Genomic DNA, 21,194 nt, shown 5'->3' with positions numbered 1-21,194 from the left:
CTGTCTGCAAATTGGCTGCCACCTTTGCCTACAAATACAATCACTGCACTTTGCAGTAAAATCCTGCAAAGCGCTTTGAGACATTTTGATGATGTGATAAAGCGCTGTATCAAATGCAGGAATTATTATCAAAACACAATGGTGGTTGCAATGGGAGAGGAAGTGGCATGTTAGTGTGGAGTGAGACCAGTATAATGTGAACCTCCCCTTGTATGCCTCTGCTCTGATATGATTGTAGATGTTCATTAAAGCTAATCGCAAATTGACAGAGTTTCAGATTCAGCAGCAAAGAGCACATCAGTCAGTCTTTCCAAACATTTTCCGCCAGGTTTGAGAACAGAGGCTCTTGGAGGAAAGAATACACAGTGGTATAAGCTTCTCTGACCTCAATGGGAAGTGAATGGGTTCTTCTGTGGCAATTTTATTCAACTGTCCTAAAACATTGTACTTGGAACCATTGCAGCCTTTAAGATACCAGCTGTCCTGGTGTGTTTTTTATACCTGTACCTGGTACTGTTAAATAGAGGAGATGCAGAGTTTGCATTATCATTTGAATCTCAGTATGGATCACATTATACTGAGGTCCTGATGCCTGTTTCACTCGCACTTTGCGATCTGCAGTCTGTCGAGATATTAACTTTGTAAGTTAGCGGCACGTCGCCATGGTAACTTCGGCACAAAGAGGAACACATCAACGAAAAAAACCAATTGCTTTTAAACACTAGATTTATTTCAGAAATACTTGCATTCTAGTGTCCAGGGGGATTTAAGGTGCTGCTGATTGGGTGGGGGTAGAGACTGTTTACGTGTGTAATATGCTCCAGAAGACTCTTTTGTACAAGCAAGGAACCTGAACCTACAGTTAATGGTGCACACAGTTTACAAGCCTTAATTTATAAAGTGCGACTGGTCTTTGGTTACCTTTCATGAGTTTTACTCAGAAATTCTGTCCGACTGCCAATTATTTTTTATGCGTTGCTGTATTCCCTTTTGCTGTGCATCATTATTGGTTTGCTGTAAACGACTATTGAAGCTAAGAGCATTACCATTTTTAATAATAATCATTGTGTTTGATTTTTGGGTCTTTTGTGCTGAGAGGACATCTTGAAGTTCTTCCATGGGATTTACTTTCAAACACAGATTAGATCGTTTTCTTTTCGGAAATAACATTATGGGACATAGTACAATGTCCCACAGACAGCGATGAAGCGAATGAGAGGGCACGATTTGGCCTGGCTGTGATGCCAGCAGCTAGCAACTGCTGGCTCGAGCGCTGGTCATGGGCACTTTGTGGCAACAGAGGGTGATGTGTATCTCAGAGGAAGGAAGGAAAAGGAGGAGAAAATGGGTGGAAACAAAAGTCCTGTGGATTATAAATTGTTGCCATATCCTCATGTTAAATGCACGATAGAGTGAGGTTCCAGGATCCATATCAGGCGATTAAATATTTAGCCTAATTTAGCTTGAACTTCCTCCCCAAACCTTGATGGAATTGGCTATGCCATGCCATGTGTAATAAGAGTGGAAACCCTTGATCTAAGTGGCAGCATTGTCCTGAAGTGCGACCTTTATCCTTTGAATTGGTCTCAGGAGAGGAGGGGGATAGGGTTGTGGGGGGGGATGGGTGAGGGGGGTGGTCAAGAAACTTAAATTCATATCCATTTGCAAGTCGAGCGTCCAGATGGCATGAATCAGCTGTGCTCCCTTGTGAAGGCTGTGCATTCAGGTCTGCCCTTGCCTGTGCTGCGAACAGTTTGACAGCGATAGCAACTGACAAGTCTTGAACTACCAGACCCATGATGTTTTGCATGCGGGTTCCGTGCATTTCACTGCTTTCCACTTCTCAATATGAAGATGGAAGTTATTGGACGAGTTGGGAGGCTGCGCTACCACAAGTAGTAACAGCTGGCCAACGAAGGCCATTCCCTCCCTCAATTCCTCTCTATTCCCCCCCCACCCCCACCCCCTCCTCCCGCCTTGTGTTCTTGCACCTGTTTGAGAGGATTTGGTATATTCAGCGCCTGTCTTTTTTAAGGGCCGTGCTTTCAGTTGTTTCTTCTGAAATGCCTCTATGTTGTCCTTCCCACACACGAATCCATTCGCTATTGAATTTAGGCAACTAATCCCTCCCCGCCCCATTGCCCATCTCAAGTTATTTGTTTCTGTCCCATCGCTGCAAGAAGCAGGCTGCGAGCCTCTGCAGGGATTCCTCCCGGCAATTCCACTCGGGTCATTCGGCTTCTCGACCATCTCCCAATGACACTGTGCGTTGGAGGGGTTGTTTCTACTACCTGGTTCTTCTGAATTGGGGGAAGGTGCTGGCTCAAGCTAAACCAAGTGTTCGGGTGAACAGCCACTGCTCAATGAGCTCCCAGACAAAGGGCATTGGTTTGCCTTATTGACTAATCCAATGGATCTTTCAAAGATCATTTTGAGGTATAGTTATGGGATTAATTTAACTCTTGTAGCAGGTTATATGATTCGTCACTACGATCCCAATGGAACCTTTTTTTTTTGGTGGTTGGGGGCAGGGGGAAAGCTTTAAAATAAAGGGGTACTTGCTTGCTCAGCTCGCTGAAAGTTGTGCTTTTCCTCCGTGTGGAACCAGAATCCCAAACCGTGATTACTATTTGAAGCTGATCTGTCAATGACTCTTTTCGGATTTCATAGTGGTCGGTCAGCATTAACATGTTTGCGCACATTCAATATCTATTAGAATTTTGCCCTTTGGCTTTGGAAAAATCATTAGATGTTTTCCAGTTATGTTTGAAGCTGCTCTCTCTCTCTCTCTCTCTCTGCTTGTCGGTGTCACAGTTTTTTTTTCTCTTTCACTACCACTCTTTTTCATTATCTCTCTCGCACTCCTGTCTTCTCTTTCTCTCTCTCTCTCTCTCTCTCTCTCTCACTCTTTCTCTCTCAGAAAGCATCATTACTCATGCTGGCCTACAGCAACGTAACAGCTTGCCCTTGGGGATTAAGGATAAAATGGGGAGCACTGAAACGGAAAGCTGAGCGACAAATGCTATGACTTAAGGTCAGTGAATGGATTTTCAAGACGAGTTTAATGTTTTGAGACTTTAGAAGACAATCATAGTGTTAACAGCTTTTCATTGCTGAGGGGCAACCAGGAAATGTGTGTTTTTTAAAAAAATAATTTATATCCCGTAAATTAATTTTCATCACATCATTGGAATTAGATGCATTTCCCATTAATTGAACCACACATAATTTTTAGAGATTAAAACTGTGAATGTAAATATTTAGTCAGTGCACAGCAGGTCAGTATATCTAAAAGAGGACAGTTTAACGTTTGAGGTCTGACCCTGCTTTGGAGTGGTTTGGCTGTGGACATCCCTATGGAGGATTGAGGAGAGCAGGTGGGCTTATAGCTGCATAGATAATAGTATTACTGAAAGTAAATTATTAATGGTTTTGGTAACTATGCACTATACTTGTCTGCCTAGGACTGCCCTAACTGCTGGTGCTTTGCCTTGAGGGATTAAGGGCATGACTACATCTCTGTGTTTTTGCCTAGATTATCTGGCTTTGACGGAGGTGCCTCCCTGGTGCCAGTTCAGCCTCCAAAATGGCCCTGCTTGTCATCTTTTCCTCTCCCCACTCAGGAATTAAGGAATGTTTTTAGAAGTGCTGCTGATTTTATCGCTCTCAAAGGGGTGTAGCCAGAGCTGAGCAGTTCAAACTCATCGAGATACAAACCCAGACCTTTGTGATTCAAAGTTCATGGTGTTCACAAAGAACCTGTTACCCCATTTTCTTGTTCCCTAGTGCGCTGACCTGCAACTGAAACATGTGGAAGAATGATGATAATTGTATTTAGAAGTACTTAATTGTATTCAGTACAAGTGTTTGACTGTATTTAGACATCTAGAACATGCGGGATAGCTCCTGAGTGTTTGCAATTCTTGAACGGTGAGCAGGCTGTGTTTTTTTAAGCTGGTTAAACCTGATCTTAATTGGCGGTTTGCACCAGCTGTAATGAAGAAAAAGTGTTAATATAGTTCAGTGAAGGCACTCAGTGCTGGCGATCGATCCTTTCTTGTCCTGTCAAGAGACTTGTTGCCGCATTAGACTGGGACTTGGCTTTCCGGTCTCGGGTGGCTTCCAGTAAGTGTCTGGGCCTGGAAGGGCTGCAAATCTGCAAGGTTTTCCCATGGAGTTGCTGACGTCAATAATGTGGCTTCCTGCAGATGGGGGAGATCCCAAATCGTAGGTCTCTGTGGTGGGGGGGGGGGAAGGAAGCCAATCCTTAAATCCTTTGAGATATTGCATTGTGTGAAAGGCACTTTATAAATGCCAGTTGCTTCTGTCTTATGAGATAGATATTTAAAAATCTAAATGAGTCGTACATTTATATAAAGAGCCTCCCCTTCACACCCAGAGTTTCAGTTGTTCTACTTTTAATATACCTTGAGCCCGTGTCCTGCTTTGTGCCCATTTTATAATTGACTTATTTATGACTTTCCTTAGTTGTGGCTTTGTGATCTCACAGCTAAGGAATTCATTCAAGACCCTGGCAGTGGGATATTCCCATCACATTTATTGTGGATTTCTCTTCCTCCCCCGCTTTCCCTTGAGAACCCATTTCTATGTAGAATCCCCACCCACTTTTGTTACATGCAACTGGACTAAAATGCTGAATCCGAGTGTTCGAGGAAACGACTGGACACTTTTGGGAGTGGACCTTTCTCACTTTGTACCTTCCAGGCGAGGTTGTGGTATTTAAATTTTAAAAGTGTGGTCACTCAATCCAAGACTGTATGTGGGGCACTGCTGTGCCCAATTGGCTGCCACGTTTTGCCCAGAAAATGTACAGTACGTTCTGTGAATTGCATTGAGACATCTCAATGATATGATAAGATGATATCAATTACAAGGACTATTAATAATAAATACAGAAGTTGCTGGGAAGATGCATCAGGTCAGGCAGCATCTATATTATTATTATGTTTTGGCTTTGCGCCCATAACATGTTTTTTTGACTTGTCCCTGCAAATGGATTGGCACAGAAACTACGGTATGTGGGGTACTTTTTAACAACCAACAATGTGATGTGTCAAATGTTATCAGATGGGATTATGGGAGGTTGTGGTATTTAATAATCAGCCTTACATTTGATATAGTGCCTTTCACGTTGGGTAGATGTCTCAAATCATTTAGGCTTTTCGTTCCTTCCAATCAAAGAACAATTTTCAGAAAAACCCTGCTTTTCTTTGAATTCAGTTACTATTATACCTCAGCATCTCATTTCTACTTAAATCCTCAAATGGTTCATGTTAGAAGCTTAGAAATTTGGAGTGCTCTCTCTCTCTCTCTTTGGACAGGCTTTTTAAAATTAATCCTACATGCAATGGCAAAAGCTTTCACTATTTTTTGCAACCAAGTTAATCCTTTCCCCAGCTCACTACAGGTCAGGAGCTGTTTGTCTCGGAATCACACAACTTAGTTTCTGAGCTTTGTCATGTTTTGCTCGAGTTTAATCGTGCAGCAATTATTAAATTGCATCTATTATTTCTCCCCTGCCCCCAAAAAGCATTGTGAAATCTTGAGCAACAATGGCAAGAGCAGGCAGAAATGTCGGTGAGTTACCGTGTTCTGTTGAAACTTGCAGGAGATCTCCTGTATACTGTCACTGCTGCATGTAGCAGCACCCTACAGCCCTGGATATTTGCACGTTGAAGTGAAGTGTAATAATCCTGCCACAAATAGTCATTTGTTTCCCGAACTGGGCCTATTTTGTAACGCGTGGGTGTGCGCGCGTTGTAAGACAGGACCTGCCGGCCCAGTGGAATGTAATAATAATAATTATTATTATTAATGCATTTCATATAGCACCTTATCAAATCATTGAGGTGCTTCACAGAATAATAATAATAATCCTTGCATTTGATATAGTGCTTTTCACGTCGGGAGGACGTCCCAGAATATACTGTAAAGTGAATTGATTGAATTTGTGGGTGAAATGTTGGTGCAGGCAGCCACTGCTCACATCTGGGAACTCCATTTTTTGTAGATGCTGTTGGTGTTAACCTGTGTGTGTGTGTGCAGAATTCAGTACGTGTAGTATGTTTGGAATAGGGGAATGTGATGCAGAGTTTCAGTAATTGTACTGATGCCAGTGTAGAGCCAGACCCTGAAGTGGGTGGGGCAGATCGGAACAGATGTGGTGTAAGTGAGTTATTAATAATAATCATAATACTAACTTTCAACAGTGTCAAACATTCAGAACGTCTCAACAGCGGTTAGTTAGTTTCCGTAGAGTGATTTGTGTGTTTTGTATTGTGCAATTTGTATTCCGAAATGCTGTAGTGCGTTGAAGAGATTGTTGTGGGTTGGATGATCTTAGATATTACAATGATTACAAACTGGAATTGTGCTTTGGATGTGTAAACACTTGTGGAAACTCTAAAATGTCATGCCCTCTCTTGCCCTTTAGAACTGTCGACTCATCCGCTAAACTCGCATTGTTGGTCAAAGCTCAGCTGGCACAGTGTGGAGTTTTAAAGTGAAGTTAGTTTGCTATTGTGTGTGTGTGTCTCTCCCCGTGTGTGTGTGTGCACCCTATAGTAAGTGTAAACTGGAGAATGTTAGCTGTTAAACTGTTGTTTTCACTTTGTTTAGCACATAACATTTCACATTGTTACAATTCTATTTTTCATTGTATGGAAGCTTTTATACAAACCATTATTTACACTGTATGCACTGAGTACAAAAGTCAGTTGAATTGCTTTTCTTCCTTTAACCTGATCGGTTCCTCTTTGGAAGTGAATCAGGAGGGGTGTCTATTATTTGAAATGGTCTATTTTTGCTCCACTGCCTAATAGTGACCTGTACTTTCAGTTCTAGCTGAATGAGTCTTTTGCATACCCCCCCCATAAGAGCTCCGGGCTGGGGCTCGGCTCAGTTGCGCATTGTGGTTCCATATTGGAGTGTGGCCCAGACTCTTAACCGATCAGTCACACACGAAAGGTGGGATGTTGAATTTTTGTTTTGTCATTTGACTGTGGTTCACACAGCCTTGACCAGACACGGAGTGGAGAGCGAGAGACAGCCAGGCTCTTCCTCCCACAAGAGAGGCATGTTCTTGGGGAGATCTCCACATCATGTTTGGGAACAATTGGGAACAACAGATGTGAAAGTGGCTTCCCATCCCTTTGTCCAGGAAATGATGGATTTTGTTTGTCAGAAACTCTCTGAGATGATGGTAATTAACTATCTTCTGATTTGGATGGTGCACACTCTCTGTCACCTTGTCTCTCAATATTCTCCTCACAGTACTGATATTAATATAGCTAAAGTGGGGAAACTATTACACCAATGTAAATTTATTTTACAATAAATATTGCGTTATTTTACCCTGAAATCTTGTTAATTTTAAATTATGGAGAAATAGTACTTTGCAAATCCACTTGGAACAGAACATTGGTTTCAAAAGGGTATCACATGTGTGGGCATCATTTATAATTGCAGGTAACTAAATGTTCATTAGTCTCTCAAACACAAACCTACGCAAAGTGAAAACATTTTGGTTCATGGCCAGTTTCGATGTGTACCACAAATCCTGAGTATGAAACCAAATGTGTTTGTTTCCATGCTGCTTCCAGCCCTGTGGATTGAGCTCCACAGGGCAGATTGATCTGCTGTCCATCATAAATTATACCCAAAAGAAGCACTGTGTCTTAGCCTGGCTCAGTTAATTGCACTCGCGCTTCAGAGTCAGAGGGCTGTGCGTTCAAGTCACACACCAGGACTTTGTCTAGGCTGGCACTCCACTGCACTTCTGCGGGAGTATTGGAGGTGCTATCCTTCGAGATATGACTTTAAAACATGATCCCGACTGCCTGTTTAGGTGGATGTTAAAGATCCCACAGCACCACTCTGAAAGAGTTTTTCCCAGGTCAATGGTTTCCCCAATTTGAGAAAAAGTCATTCACTTTTCAAACAAAGGCTGTTTGTGGGATATTGCTGTGCCTAAATTGGCTGCTGTTTTTATCCACAAAATACAATCACTATGCCTCGCAGTGGATGCTGTGAAGTGTTTTGAGAGGTCTTTCCATCACGAAAGGTGCTGTGTCAAATGCAAGAATTATTGTTGCAACTTACTATAGAACTTTTAGGATTCCTGAATGACGTGGGATGTGGGCAAAGTCTAATTTTTGTGGCGTTGTTAAACAATGACATTTGGAGGCAAGAATTTAGAATATTCAGGCTGAATGCTACTTTTTTTTGCTTGAAGTGATTTTGTTTTAAACCATGGGATTTAAAAATGTACTGACTAGGGCCGGGAGCTTTGTGTGACTTTGCTTTTCCAGCCAACCTCACTTCTATTACTGAGCTTTTGGATGGTGTCTGGAATGAGCCATATGAGGCATCACCACATCATGGTAAAAAAAATCTCAAACCGCTTCACAAAATTAAAATGAACCATTCTCTCTGCTCCTGCAAAGGTCACCATAAAAACAGTATGATTGTACATTTGTATAACACCTTTCACGTTGGGAGGACATCTCAAAAGTGCTGCTCGTATTGAAAGGAGAGGAGCCTTAAATCAAATTTAATAAACACAACACATCCATCTCATTTTGAAAAGGAAATATTTAGATGAGTTGTCTGAGAAGACTGATGCAAAAACACTGTACTAATAAAATGTTGTTGATTCTGAGCTGCCCCGTATTTTAAAAAAATAATCCTTCCATTTGGTATGGCAGCTTGCCAAGGTGTACTCAACGAATCAAAGCACTTTGTGGGATTTTATTGTGAAGTGCAGTGACTGTGTATTTGAGGGGCGAATTCGCACTCTGCCTTGGTTCTGATTTTTTAAAATAAAATCAAGTCACAAAGGAACCTGATTGATTTGACTCTCTGTATTGTTCTCTGGCCTTGTTTGTGCAGCAGGAAGCATCTGTCTGCTGCAGTTACTTTCCCAAATGCAGATGCAAAACTGTAAGCGGATGGTTAACGTTTCTCCGTCATCTGACGGGTACAGTAAATGGGAACATTTCAGGAAGGACTGGGTGTCTCCTCCAGGTCCCAGCAACATCTGGCTTCCCCTGTTTGTAACGCACGTTTCTTCTCACACACGCACAAATTTGCTAATCCAAGATCTGCAACCTCAATGATAAAGAACAATGCAGATAAGAAAGAGAAGTCTTATTTCTGTCAAATATGTGTTGGTTTCCTTGTCAAAGTTTCTAAATACGACCACTGATGTTCTGCCTATTTAGCATGCAGCGGATCAAACATTTAGGAGTAAATTCTAATATTTTTTTCCAGACAACGGGAGCAAAATCAAGCTGGACAGAACAAAGACCAATGGTTGTTTAAGGCCTTAATTCCTACCTTTTTACACCGTGCAAATCCAAGTAGCCTCTTGCCGTTGGTGCATAAAATTAATATATATTATAATCCTTGCATTTGATATAACACCGTGTCACATCATTAAGACATCTCAGAGCGTCACAGGATATACTGTAAAGTGAATTGACTGTATTTTGTGGGCGACTGAATAATTTCTGTGTTCGCCTGCAAAATACACAATCATTGTACATCTTATGAAGCACTTTCAGATATGAAAAACAATATCAAATGAAATGATTATTGTTATGATCAGGCCTGTTGAATGAAAAGTTGCTCCACTTCACTGTAATCACCTGTGAACACTTTAGGATGTTTTAAAGTCTTTAACCTTGAAAAGATCCCAGGTACAGAGGTATAGGAAAAGGGAAGGTAAATGAGACTGAAAGGTCTTCTAATGAGGGACCTGGCACAGACACGATGGGCCAAATCGCTGCCTTTTGTGCCGTAAATCTCCATGGTGATAAGGTGCTGTAAAAATGCTACATTGCTTTCGTTCTAGCCGAGAGCTCTGTGCGATGGAATTGGTGAAGAGTGAAATTACTTAATAAGCTGCAAATTCCAAGTAATAACTGTATGTGCATATGGTGTTTTTGGGTAGGGGAGGTAGACTTCAAATCCCTTCCCCCACCTGCTCTCTTCTCTCCGCCCCCCGCAGCTCGAATTGAGTCTACTGTATTTGCAGGATTTTGTATTTTAACAAATGTACTTCAGTTTCTATTTCTTCCTGGTCAGAGTGGTGAACATAAGTCTAGTGAAGCTGTCAGAAACCTGGAAGTGCTGCTTGTCATCTCTATCGTATTTCACTAAACCGACAGCAAGAGTTTGTGCTGTCCTGGTGACTTGTAGTAAATCCTAAAATAACCCCTGAAATCATCATTTGAGTCTTTTTGGTTAAAACCAAAGAAACAGGTTTATTGGAATAAGCCTTGCATTTGAGATAGAGGCTTAACATGTTGTTGAGACATCTCAAAATGCTTCACAGGATACACCTTAAAGTGGATTAACTGTATTTTGTGGGCAAAACACAGCAGTCAATTGCGCACAACAGTGTTCCACAAACAGTCATGGAGTGAGTGACCAATTTTATTTTGGGGGAATGATGGCCAGGACACCGGGAGAAACTCCCTTTTCTTTTCGAATAGTACCATGAGATCTTTAATGACCACCCGAACAGGCATCTGAATCCTCGGTTTAAAGTCTCCTCTGAAGGACGGCTCAGGGCTGAATAATATTTTGAGCTCCACATCAGGTCTTTGAGCTCACAGTCCAGCCTGACATTCCCTTGGAGTGCTGGAGCAGTGCTGCATTGTTGGAGGTTCTGTCCTTGCAGGAGACAATACACCAAAGTAATGTCTGACTAATCAAGTGGACGTTAAAGATTTGATGACTCTATTGGAAGAGAGCGTTTATTTCTCCCGAGTCCTGGCTAACAATTCCAGGATGATCTTCTCATTCACTTTAGGGTGAGTTGTGTGATCTTGCTGTACAGGGAATGGTCCAGGGTAATGATTCCTCCCCAAAAACTAAATAAATAAATTTGGTCATTCAATCCAAGATCATTTATGAGACATTGCTGCGCGCAATTGGCTGCAGCATTTCACCAAGAAAATAGACAATCAATCCACATTACAATATATTCTGTAAAGCGCTTTGAGACGCCTTAACAATGTGATAAGGCGCTATATCAAATGCAAGGATTATTATTATTATAGTGGCTGGCTGCCACATTTGTCTACAAATACAGTAACTACAGTTGACAGCAATTGCCCATGAAATGCTTTGAGAAGTTTTAATGTTACCGCTCTATGTCAAAACCAAGGATGATGAATAATCATGGGTCTGTCTCTGGTGCCTCTCAAGAGGGAGAGAGGCCTCCAGAGAGGTGGGTTTGAAAGCAACATCTGTAACCCTAAAGGAAATCACTATCTAATCTGTGAATCTGTGGTGGAGTGAACGCAGGCATTGTGGATATGGAATGTGCCATTTTGCTGACATATTAAATAGCTGTGATATGTGAGCACACCATGCACTTGAGTCAGGCTTGTTTGGGAGTTGCTGTACTGTGTCCCATATTGTACTGCCCTCGGATCTTTAGTGTTCTGGCTGACAGTATTTCAGGTATTTTCCAGCAGATCTGTTCTTTGGTGTGACCGTTACACTAAACGTTCGGAGTCTTTAAATCAGTCTGTAGCCCAGTACGGCTAAAACTGGATCAGATTGTGCAGAATTGTATCTCAGCAACAACTAATTGCATTTATATAGTGCCTTTCATGTAGGGGGGAGCAAAACTGGTCGCTCATTCCATGGCTGTTTATGGGACATTGCTGTGCCAACTGGCTGCCAATTTCGCCTACAAAATCAATCCACTTTACAGTATATCCTGTGAAGTGATTAGAGACATCTCAATGATGTGATAAGGTGCTATATCAAATGCTAGGATTATTAATGTTATTATAAGGGGCTGGCGGGTTTGCATGGAGCTGGAGTCAGGATGGGTGGAGGGCAAGGGGGTGAAGGTGGGAAGATGCCTGAAGGCACGGTTGAAGAGGAAGGTTTTGCGACAGGCCATGAAGGAGGCAAGGGAGGCGGCGAGGCGAAGGGACTCCGCGATGGAGTTCCAGAGGCTGGGTGCAGAAAGATTGAAGGTCCGACCTCCGATGGAGAGAGACAGTGCCCGCCAAGTGGAGGGAGCGGACTGGCTATTTAGTGGGTCGCAGAGGTAGGGAGGAGCAAGAATATGGAGAACTTTAAATGTGAGGAAGAGGATCTTGAACTTGATCAAATATATATATTAAACAAAATTTTAATGGAACTATTTGAAAAGAGAAGGGAACTTCTCCCGGTGTCCTTGCCAACAATCCTTCAAGTAAAATTGATAATTCGCTTCATGGCTAATTGTGGGACATTGCTGGATGCAAATTTGGCTGCCAAGTTTCCTTATAAATCCACAATATCTAGAAACTGTGAAGCGCTGTAAGACATTCTTGATGTTCGAGGCACTATATCAAACACACGTATTATTAGGTATGGCATTTGATTTAAGCCTGTCCTATTCTGATCAAATTTTCAACGTGGTTTAAATCTGATCTCAAAACTGAGCAACGCCCTGGTGTAACCTACTTGATAACTTGTTATAAAGCCTCAATTGACTGCAGAGAAATATGTGAGGTAGGTTCATCACCCTTTCTGGGTTTGTTCTTTGTCAATCCAAATATTCTAATTTGAGCCAAAATTGAAGTTACTTCATGAGGTTTACTCCATTTACTTCATCCCCTGTGCTTTGCATTTGGCATGCCCTATTTGTTTTCTTACAGGATATCTTTAGATCCAGATGAGAATAGCTAACACTGGATCAATTGCACAGCTATTATGCAAGGCTTAGCTTGTTCCTTGAGTTCACATTGAGTGCGTTAAATTGACCGGTCAAAATTTCCAAGAGAAATTAATTCTCAGAAAGTATTATATTTCTAACAAGTGACCACAAAAATATGTACAGTTTATACTAAGTATGATGAGATCAATGGATGTGTGATTCGCAAGTAATACTGCACTGACTTACTGTGCGCTATTGTTGAAATGTTGTTTTCACTTAGTTAGTTAGCTGCTTTGCAAGATAACATAGTATTTACTTCATGATTTGAGTTCATCTGCTACTTCTGAGTAGTTTTCACAAACTCTGAGATTGCACGATTTGCCTACTTTCTGGCTATTAGCTTCATACTTTTGGGAGTTTTGTATTAACTCCTTTTTATACACAGTGCACGCAAGGTAACAGACCAAGGTTAATAGTTTTGTAGAAAATAGGAACATGACATGTGTTGACCCATTTTGTGTTTATTAATGCTTCCCACTATTTAGCTTCACTTCAAGTATTTAGATTTTTAAGAAAAACTTTACGTGGTAACAGACTGGCAACAGTGGGACTCTCAGGCAATATATAGCTTCCAAAGGAAGTTATTTGCTAGTTTGCCATATACAGTATATGTGTGGTTTTTGGCTGTCTGGTATGGGGTGCACATTCCCCTGCTCAGCAGTCACATATGTTTATCCGAGGTAAGATTTTAAAATAACTTTCCTTTCAAATGCTCAATAGAGCTATGTAGAGTGATAGTCCATGGAAACAGGCCATTTGGCCCAACAAGTCCGTGCTGGTGTCTATATACCACAACAACAAGATTCCATTTATAGAGCGCCTTTCAAGTTGGGAGGACGTCCCAAGGCACTGGACAGTTGGGTCAGGACCCGAGCAGGGGGAAATGGTCAGGGTGAGGGGAGGGAAGGGAGGGAGTGAGGAGGGGGTAGAGAGTCGAGAGGGGAGCTGAAGACACGGTCAAAGAGAAAGGTCTTGAGACCGGCCTTGAAGGAGGAAAGGGAGGAGGCAAGGCGAAGGCACTGGGGGATGGAGTTCCAGAGCCTAGGGGCGGCGGATGTGGAGCAGACCGGAGCCAGAGGAACGGAGGGTACGGGCAGGTAAGTAGGGGATAGTAGGTTGGAGAGGTAGGAGGGAGCAAGGCCGTGAATGGCCTTGTAGGTGAGGATGAGGATCTTGAAATCGATCCTCTGGGGATGGGAGCCAGTGGAGGCGAGCGAGGGTGGGAGTGATGTGAAAGCCTCCTATTCCTTTCTCCCTCATGAAGGCACCATGTTTCCTCTTAACTACATTGAAGCTTTTTGCTTCAACCGCAGGTTCCGGCAATGAGTTCCATATTCTCACCACCCTCTGTGTGAAGGACTTCCCCCTAGACTCCCTATTAGATCAACCACGTGAGGTATGTAAAGATCAAAAAAAAAAGGTTGTGGTAAAGTTCAGCATGTATTGTAAGCATTCCAAAATTAGTCACTCACTCCATGGCTGTTCGTGGGACATTATCATGTGTATATTGACTACAGCATTCTCCCACAGAACGCACAGTCGAATAAATCCTGTGAAGCGCTTTGAGATGTCTCTGACATGGTGAGATGCTTTATCAAATGCAAGTCTATTATTATTATCGTCGTCGGAAAGTAATGTTCAAGACTGGGGCATGCATGTTTCATTTTTATTGTTTCCCAAAAGAACATGTCAGGATAGTAACTTATCGGTCTGATCTTTCGTTTCGAAATTAAAGAAAGCCACGTCAAAATGTTTTTAAATGTCTTCAGTCAAATGGCGATGACTCACTCAACACGTTTCCAACTCATGCATTATGGACAGTGAGTCTCCTGTCTGTCTTGTGCCGCCTGTTACCAAGAAAACTGTCTCGGTCTGCGGGTGGGTGGTTGTGTACTCGCATTCCTCTGACCAACCAAGGTGAGCCACTCGCACAATTTTCTCTCTGCCACATTTAGTTGAGCATTTGTAAACAGGAAAAGCTTATGAGAGAAAATACGAGGCAACTTGAACACAATAATTTGTGTTGAATGTTTAATAATAATCCTTGCATTTGATACAGCACCTTATTACGTCTTCGGGACATCTCAAAGTGCTTCAGAGGATACAGTGTAAAGTGAATTCACTGTGTATCTTGTGGGCGAAAAAAGGATTTCTTGGTTTCTCCCCCTATTTTCCTCGATCTCTGAATCTGTGGAATGTGTCTGTGCTGGGAGGATCAGCCCTTCAGTACTTTGCTCAAGCACATTGTACTTTCTGTGCAAGACTTGTGGAGAGGTCTTTGGATCATAGTTATAGGGCAGCCGTTGCGTTGTAATGTTACCTGTGTTTACATCATCCCGTGGAATGCGGTGCTTCAGGCTGGCTCTGTTCTCCAATTGGCAGTAGAGCTAATGCGGAGGTTAATCAACGTTTGGAAAATCACGCAATGAAGTTCCTTGTAGGCAACTGGGCTTCATTAAACCCCATGAAACAACCTTCATTCTTGTGTCACTTTATCTCAAACCATCTCAAAGTGCCTTTGGTTTTTAAAGCACCTTATCTCCAAAGTGCCTTTTATTAGTATCAAGTGTAATGACTTTGTAGGTGAATTCAGTAGCCATTTTGTGCGCTGCAGGGTCCCCACAGATAGCTGCAAACTGAATGATCCAATTATTCTGGAGGGCTATTGGCCAGCACATTGGGAGAAACTTGCCCCTCTCTTCATATCATGTCCTAGGGTCCTGATAATGTCCACCTGAAGAACCGTCAGACAAAACCTCAAGTTAGCACCTCTCCCGCAAGGTGGTCCGGTCCCTCTGATAACCCAGCTCTTCTCCAACACTGCACTGGAGTGTCAGCCTGAAACTGAGCTCAGGTTCTGACTTGGAAGGACATGGTAACACTCTTGCCTCAGAGCTGGAAGATTGTGGTTAGTAGATGACTTGGGGAGATGGATGAGCATTACTGGTTAGGGCTACTGATGTTTTATTGGGAAGGAGAGAGGTCCATTATTTTTACAGTCTATCAACAATGCAAGTTGAGCTGCATTCTTAACATTGACTGAGCAACTCAGGGCTCTGTTTTTCAAAGAATGTAGAATATAATAATTGCCGATTCAAAGGTAGAAACATAGAGTGAAATAATCTCAACAATATTGCAATCCAGTGATTGATAACTGGGTTTGAGTGCTTTCCAAAAGTTGTACGTGCCCATCCCTTCCTTACAAATTGAGATTAGTGTTTTGTAAATGGGGTTTCTGTTTAAGTGCCTGATACCTGATGTGCCACTGTTCGTTTGTGAAGTAACAAACGGAAGATTAGCCAGCCAGTGCTCGCCTTGGCAATGGACTGCAGATTAACTTCTGGTACTATGGATGTTTTATTCCATTCAGTTGATGATGATCATGATGATAATTATAATACACCTTGCATTTGATGTAACGTCTTATCATGTCGTCCAGGACATCTCAGTGCTTCGCAGGAATTACAGTAATGTGTCCTGATTATGGAGTTGAAGTCAAAAATGAGACAGCCAATTTACTTTACCCATAGTAACATCCCACAAACAGCCAATTATTGTCTAGGGGTTTGATGAGCAGGACATGGGGAGAAACTTTGTTGCATAATAACTCAATCATTACAATGGATACACAAAGGCAATTATTTCCCTTTAATATTCAAAGTCCATTGCACTGCACGGTGACTTGTTGAGTAGAGCGGCTGCTGTAAATCTCCTCTGCGAGCTCTGCGTTGTAATTGTGCGGAGGTGAAGATCAGCAAATGATAGGTTTATTTTGGTTCCATCCTGGCTATTCATAGAATCAAAGTGAGAGATTAATTGCATGTTAAAAATGTTTGCCCTTCTTTTAATAAAGTTTCCACTTTCGCAGGTCTTAATTTTTCACATAACCACTCTATGTTTTTTTGAGGCTAGAGTGTTCCAGTTTAATTAAGAGACAGATTCTGCGGGTCTAATTTTGCACTGCAGGTATCGCCTGTACCTATGGTCAATACCCCCCGGCTAGGCACCTTGCTCCACTACTGTCAAGCGCAGTGCGATCCTTCCTGCGTGAGGGGTGCTATATAATAATAATAATCCTTGCATTTGATACAGTGCCTTATCATGTCTTTGGGATGTCCCAAAACGCTTCACAGAATATACTGTTAAGTGAATTGACTATATATTCTGTGGGCGAAACACAACAGCCAATTGCGCACAGCAGTGTCCCACAAAGAGTCATGAATTTTTCCTATTTTTTAAGAAAGGTAACAAAAGTGACCCAGGAAACTACAGACCAGTAAGTTTGACGGAAATTGTAGGTAAAATTATGGAGATTTTTAGTGAGGATAAAATCATGAAGCATCTGGACAGAATGATGGTCAATATGGGTTCATGAAGTGGAGGTCTTGCCAATCTAATTTACTGGTTTTCTTTGACGGTGTGATAAGGATAAGAATGCGGATGTTGTATACCTGGATTTCAGTAAGGCCTTTGATGCAGTTCCTCTTGAGAGACTGGTACCTGAAAGTACAGAAAGAGGGAATCAGTGGAGGTGTATTACAATGGATACGCAACTGGTTGATCGGAAGGTCTCAGAGGGCAGTGGTACTGGGAATGTCATCAGACTGGGAACATGTTAGAGGTGGAGTTCCACAAGGGTCTGTTTCGGGATCTCTTTTGTTTCGTATTTTTATAAATGATCTGGAACTAGGCGTCGCAAGCACAGTGGCTAAGTTTGCAGATGACACCAAGCTAACGAAGGTGGTAGATTGCGAAGCTCCATAAGATAGGTTACAGGAGAATTTGAATATAATAATAATAATCCTTGCATTTGATATAGTGCTTTTCACATCTTCTAGACATCTCAAAGTGCTTCACAGAATATACTGTAAGGTGAATTGACTGTACATTTGTGGGCAAAATGTGGCAGCCAATTGTGCACAGCAGTGTTCCTCAAACAGTCGTGGATTGAAGTGACCAATTTATTATTGTTTTTTTTCTTGAGGGATTATTATCAGGCATGTGGATTAAGTAAACGTGCCCTGCCGGGAATCAAACCCAGGTCTCTCGTTTGCGAGGCAAGTACTCTAGCCACTGAACTACAGGACTCCACATACTTGGGAATTGGGCAGGTTGGTGGCAGATGAAATTCAGTGTGCAAAATGTAAAGTACTTCACATGGGGGACAAAAACAATGTCTCTCTCAACAATACTCTGTGGCAGTGAGTAAAGCAAACTATTTGTTGGGATGTATCAAAAGATCAATAGCAAGCCGAAATAGTGGGGTAATCCTGCCACTGTATAATTCATTGGTGAGACCATACTCAAGAGTACTGTGTACAGTTCTGGTCGCTGCAGTACAAAAAGGATATTGGAGAAATTGAGAAGCTACAGAGAGGGCAACCAAAATAATTGAGGGAATGGAGGGACTAGACTATGAAGAACGACTAAGTAAATTGGACATATTCACGCTGGAAAAGAGAAGATCGAAGGATTGAATGATTGCTGTCTTTAAGATTCTAAAGGGGCTAAATGATATAGATCATGACAGGCTGTTTCAACTTGTCCAGAATAGTAAAACGAGAAGATATGGCCTGCAATTGAAAGGGGAGGGGTGGGGTGGTAAATTCAAACACTATTTCAGTGAGCGAATAGTGAACCTGTGGAACAGGCAACCTAGGGATATGGTTGAAGCAGGAACTGTTGATTCTTTCAAACACAGATTAGTTAGCTTTCTTTTAGGAAATAGCATTGTGGGATATAGTACATAGGTAGTTCGGGACATATGTGCATTCCAGAAAAGTGGAAAGTGAACTAGATGGACCTTGGTCTTGTTTCGTCTAGCATTTTTTATGTTAATTGAGCGACCATATTATTATTATTTTTGAAGGGATTATTACCCACAGAAAAGCAATTCACCAATTGACTCACAACCGGGTTCCTTCTTACTGCTAAGTAAAGAGGCCTGTTTATCTAAGGAAATTTGCCCAAAGTTTCGCCCTGACCGGGAATCCAACCTAGGTCCTCTCGTTTGCGAAGCAAGTGCTCTAATCACTAAGCTACAGTATAAATACAAGTTGTTGTTGTTATCTGGCTCTGGCAGCTCTGCAAGCACTGGAAGTGAACCCACAGGAGACTACGTTTGAAGCAAAGTCCTGCTGCAGTGAAGAGCTTGATAACAGCATTGCGCTCGGTTAGAATCGACTCTGGAAGATAATCTGTTTATGCTGTTAGTATTTAACAAAGAAGCTGGAGACATTGCTGGTTACAATTGCAAAAATCAGGAGGGGGAGAGATGATCAAACATACTGAACTTGTGATTTTAAGGACATTGAGATATCATCTGGAATGCAGCTGGTGTGGTTAAAAAATGTAGTGTTAGTATGACATTATGTGGGAGGTATTCTGTCAAACGTCTGGTGGTGGGGAGGTATTCTGTCAAACGTCTGGGGGTGGGGGGAATAGCTGACGAAAGGTGATGAGAACATGGGCTTTATCTACTTGGATGTTCTTTCTGAGAAAGATGATTTCTTGGGTGATTTTAATTGGGGGAAATCCACAATGGGTAAATTCTGCATATTGCGTCAAACTGTCTACATGTTCAGGTGGACGTTAAAGATCCTATCACACTATTTGAAAAGAGAAGGGAATTTTTCCTAATGTCCTGGCCAGCAGATAAAATTGGTCACTCATTTCGTGTTTGTGGAACATTGCTGTGTACAAATTGACTGCTACGTTTGTCTATAACTCTACAGCAAATACAGTAAATGCTGTGAAGCGCTTGAAATTTGCTCCTGATATGAAAGGCATTCTATCTAATGCAAAGAATATTTATTTATTCCACTGTTCCATTTGGTACTTTCAAATAGAAACATTTGTAAATGCAGTTTGAAGTGAGAAACAAAGTGTAGCAAATGAACTTTCAGTTTCATAGATTCCGAGCTGAGACTGATCAGAGAGATCTCTGGCTGCTATTCAGCATATGTGACGTGGGGGACGGATGATGGGGGTTGGTGTGCATGGTATTGGGCCGCAAAATTGGTTTGCGTTGTTCAGTGTTCTGTTGGCTTCGCAATCTGATTACCGGCCCTATTGTAAACAACGTGTCAGCCAACTGGGCCCACCAGGATATGCTCATATCCTCTCCCAGAAATAACAGTTTGTTTTCATTCAATGACTTAAAGACCTCTTTTGTCATCCTGCCAGCTGTGTTGGACAATATGTTCTAGCAGTGTGGGCCCTTTAGTGTGTGTGCGTGGGGGGGGGGGTTGTGGCTTTAATTTTAGCACCTTATGTACTGAGGTTCTTGTATATCATCAGTTGATTGTGGAAGCTTATTTCAGTCCTTTTATTCATCTAAACTTGTTTTTTTTTTTGCTTGCTTTCCACCAAAAAGGGAGTGGATTAAAGGCTTTCTTGCCCCACACTCTCCCAAACCTCTTTCCAGTCGAATGGAATGTGGATACTCACTGCTAAGGCTCTCGCATGATAATGACAACAACTTACCACAACAACTTACATTTATATAGTCACTTTCATGCCCGATTGTATCTTGGAGGTGTTGGGCGAGTTACCAGAAGCCAACCAGCCACAGGAATGAAAAAGGAACATAGCAGTAACATGAGGAGGCCATTCATCTGCTGGGCAAAAATTTCAAGATGTGGAATGCTGTGATTTAGAAAGTTGTCGAGGTGGAATCGATAGGGATGATTTAAAAGGTACTCAGGTGGTCAAGGGATTAAGTTATTTGGTGAAAGGGCGAGGCATCGGGATTAATAGATCTGGTGAGATCTTAATAAATCAGTGGAACAGGGTCAATGGGCTGAATGCCTCTTTCTGTTCCTATCTCCCTCCTGTGGTTGGGTAGTTTCTGCTACATGTACCTCATCCAGGTTATTTTCCATGTGAGCTTTGGCCATAAGTATTGACATTTCATTCGACTGGGAGTGGGGGTTGAAGGGGAGAGGCAGTTGGAGGGGCGAATGGATAGCAAAGCGCAATTCTGTCCTAAACCCATATTTGCACGTGGTCTTTGGATAATGATCAGGAACAGGAGTCCCGGTTGATTTTCTTTCTTCTCCCTCAACACAGGTGATGAGGCCTAATTTTAATGCAGCAAGTCGTGCCCTTTGCCTCCCTCTCTATCCCATCTTTAAATCCTGCCTAAAAACATACCTCTTTGACTACATGTACAGTTGCTTCCCCACTCCCTCACCCGGTGTCCAACACTGTCCTCATGAAGTGCTCTGAGATGTTATCCTTATGTGAATGGCCCTATACAAATGCAAGGTTTTGCTTGAATGCAATCAGCTAACACAGTGCCGACCTACAACCTTCCAGCCTGGATGGCTCAGTAACGTGATGCCTTTACGTCCCACTATTTTCTAAACTTGTATAACTTCTGTCGGCAATATCCGTTTTGGCAGGGTTCCGGTACAAACCAAAAGCCTCAGCAAAGGGATGCCTG

General features: G+C 42.1%; 1 protein-coding gene across 1 annotated transcript in view; it reads left to right on the top strand.

Moving 5' to 3' along the window:
* Positions 1–21,194, top strand: part of daam1a (dishevelled associated activator of morphogenesis 1a) — a 99,224-nt gene that overhangs the window by 22,941 nt on the left and 55,089 nt on the right.

Source organism: Callorhinchus milii, unplaced genomic scaffold, assembly GCF_018977255.1.
Source record: "Callorhinchus milii isolate IMCB2004 unplaced genomic scaffold, IMCB_Cmil_1.0 Scaffold9, whole genome shotgun sequence".
Taxonomy (NCBI): domain Eukaryota; kingdom Metazoa; phylum Chordata; class Chondrichthyes; order Chimaeriformes; family Callorhinchidae; genus Callorhinchus; species Callorhinchus milii.
This window is presented reverse-complemented; position numbering and strand designations above follow the sequence as displayed.